Raw genomic sequence first — 3,689 nt, 5'->3', positions numbered from 1 at the left:
CTGCCTACCAGGCGTTTGGGAAAGATGCTACTGGGGAATAGTGACTCCACTCTTAGAGTTTTAGTTTCAGGGGATTAGAAAGCTTTCCTTTCAAGAGTGTTTTCAATATGAATATTATCTTAGGAGTGAGCACTTTTTAATTATTTATTGGATTAGTGATTTACTGATTATTTGCTGAGAGTAAGAACAGGAAGGAACAATAAACAGGGATGGATTCAGGAGAAAGGAAGGAGAAACAGAAAGCGACAAATGTCGAAGGGGAACAGTACTTGGGCTTTGTTCAGGTTTTGTGTAGAGCTGGCTCTGTAAAGACTTGGATTGTTTTCATTTTACTTTATTCATCCATCCACTATGCTTTACAATGTATGTCTTATTTAAGTGTAATAAGAGACCAGTGCCTGACCATTTGTTATTATTTGGTAGTATAAATGCTTTGTTTCTGGTATTTGATAAAATCTAATAGAGGCTCTTGTGCATACCCATCTCTGTGATTTGCTAAAGTAACTTAACATTTTTAATGATTTCTGGAACAAAGTTGATGAAATATGGGAAAATAAAGTTCAGATGTATTTGGAAGAAATCTTAATTTATCTTTTCCCCTGTCTCTTTCTCTGACGTTACCATCATTTATTTACTCATCTAGCCTCACATTCTTGGATGGCTTTTTGACTCTTGTATCTACCTCATTCCCTCTATATAGTGGAGGCCTATTGCTGTTCTAAGATCTCTCACATCTTTTGCTTCTTTCCTCTAGGCAGAGCCCCTTTTGATTTTCTTTCAAAGTGTCATAATAATATTCCAACTTCTTTCTGGACTGTTTCTTTTTCTCTATAAGTCCCAGACTCTCACAACCCTCCAAACCAGATTAATGTTCTATTTTCCAATTCTAGACATACTATTCTCTTACCCTAAAATTTCCCAGTTTCCTGTTGCCTTGCAGAATAAATACAAACTCTCCAAATTCGCATAAATGATGCTCCATAATACATAAACAATCCTTACAAGAGTTTTCTCCATTATTACCCTACAGTAATATGTATAGCATATCATGGGAACATAATAAGGAGAGATATTACATATCTCTTAAAAAAATAAACATTTCTTGCATTTTCATCAAACTTGATTATTTACTGATACCTTATAATGCCATATTAACTTCTCAGTTCCTTTATGATATAAATATCATCAAATGATTCTAAATTAATTGACCAATATGCTGCCTTCCTATTTTTGCCTATATAATCCCATCAAACCTTTAAAATTCCATCATAAAACCGTCATAATCATGTCACTTCAAAAAACTTTCTTCTCACATCCAGATGTCTCCTAGCTGTTCTTTCATTCACTCTAGCACTTTGTTTAGCATGGCCTGTTTTACTAACTTTTCTCTATCATATAATATGGTAAATTTGCATGGTTATGTAACACTCTCTGTACAACTTGAGAATAAACTTCTAGAAGATAGACATTTTTCTTGCCTCTCTTACAGTCTTTTTAGTAGCCATGACATGTGATTTGCTAATCTATGAGATCAGTGAATTTCAAGGGTTTTTCATTTGTTTCTGTTTTGTAACCACAGCTATTGTTCTTGCTATAGCAGGGTTATTCCTTCATATGTAATTCTACATGGAAATCTGTGAAAGGAGGAAAAAAAATAGACTCACCTTGGTTGGCAGGGGAGTTCTTGTTACATTTTTCCTAAATATCTTCTTTCTAGCTACCCCTTGCTGACTCTACAGAACACCTATGGCTCTGCTCAATTTTGTCTGAAAACTACAGTATTCAGTTTATATGTCATGGTCAAGCAGGGAGAGACCTTTTATTATCACCAGCTCAGTTGTTTAACTGGTCTTAAATTTGTGCTTGGAATAACTTTTAAGAGAAGAATACATGAAGACGTATGTGGGCTAGTGGTGAACTTATGTTTCATACAATTGCATTGTTCTTTTATTGCCAAATTTCAACCCTGATAAATACCATCCTCTCTGTTGGAAATATCTAAAAATTGAAGAAAAGGAAGTCGAGTGGGTAACACAATAGAATTAGATGTTTGCAGCAATAAATGACTTAGAAAGAAAGTGCATAAAGGTTTCCCCCAGACTCTTATGCTTTTTAAAAGAAGAAAGCTGAAATATGAGAAAGCTAGCATTTTGCATGCATGCAGGAGCAAAGGAAGAGATTGATAGATTGGTTTGGGGGACAGTTCTGTTTTATTCTGAAAGGTTTGGGTCATCATAGCTAGAAGCAGGAGCAGGACTCAAACAAAAATAATTTTAGCAATAAGAGAAGAGATTGGTTTTGATAGACAATGTTTCTATACAAGGGGGAAAGAATTCTTTAAATGGCAGGAGAAAATGGCCTTGAAATATGATATGAAGAGTTGCCAAGTTCTGCTCATCTCTAGAACTATTGCAAGTCAATTATTAAGGGCAAAGAATACTCCTAATATAAAGGGACATTTTGTACAAGAAGGAGAGAAGAGGAAATGGGAGGTAAAAGTGAAAAATGAGATATTTGCTCTTAGGGCATAAAAATTTAGGTCTTCACCAAATACAGTATTCCAATAGTATCTCATCATTCACAGCCTGTCTTTTTATTCACTTTCCTTTTCTTGTTTTTCTTTCTCTCCCTCTCCTTCTTCCTTTCTGCCTCTTCATCCCTCTTTTCCTCTACCTTTTAATTTCATCTCTATCAGGACGTTGTATGGAATATTTCCTTTTGTCTGTTGTCTAGAAATTCTTGCTAAAGCCCTAAATCTACTGCAAAAACAGCCTGGTGATACCTCTGTTTTCTAAAGAGAAAAGCAAGAGATCGGTCCTTATTCCAGGTTGTTTAGAGGCAGTTGAACAAACTGAGCTGCCTAATCCAGTCACCTCTCTCCAGTATCAATCAATAGAAGATTAAATGTATGAGGAGTGTGTTGCATAATTCAGTGGCAGAGTAGGGAATAATTGTAAGGCCAACTCTCTAAGATGATTATTGACTGAGATAATTACTCATTGGTTCCAGAAGAAGGAGATAATGGCATTTCATTCCTGTTAACATCTGCTTATGAATTCAACTTTCTGATCCACTCTGTGAACAAGAGAAGAGGATTGTCAAGAGATTCCACCAGGAAGGGGTCAGAGGCAATTTAGTATTATTGCCACTCAGTTAGAGTGGTTTCGATGCTTGGGTTTCCTGTGGGTCAACTGGTAGATAGCTGACCTTGGGTCAATTTTCTATAGTAGGGTGCTTATTGGACAAGGGGAACAACAGTAGATGCTGAGGAGAATACTGCAGATGGCAGAGCTATGGGTTGGAGAGAAGAATCAAGCCAGAGTATTTCTTCTGGTAAAGAAACTATAGAGAGAGGTGTCCCCACTTGTGAATGTCCTGGAGAATCACAAGAGAGACACTTGCCACTCTGAGAGAATTCAAGGTTAGTCCCTCTCATCAATGAGAAGGCTATACTAGCACCACATAAGTCAGAGATGTCAGGACTTTTCCATCTCTCCTCATCCTCTATCCCGTCCAACATAGCCAGAGGAATGGAGATCCAGAAGAGGCAGGGGGAAGAAACCTTGAAGAGCTTTCCGCATCAGGTCTCTAAGCCATAATAGTGGAGAGGAAAGCATTAAAGAAGTTGAATATAGGATGGGGTTAAAACTTGCCTGGACTTGACTTGTTAGACCCCGTGTGACTAGAAA

Source organism: Pteropus vampyrus, unplaced genomic scaffold, assembly GCF_000151845.1.
Source record: "Pteropus vampyrus isolate Shadow unplaced genomic scaffold, Pvam_2.0 Scaffold440, whole genome shotgun sequence".
Classification (NCBI taxonomy): Eukaryota; Metazoa; Chordata; class Mammalia; order Chiroptera; family Pteropodidae; genus Pteropus; species Pteropus vampyrus.
The sequence above is the reverse complement of the archived record's forward strand: the minus strand, read 5'-3'. Positions refer to the sequence as shown.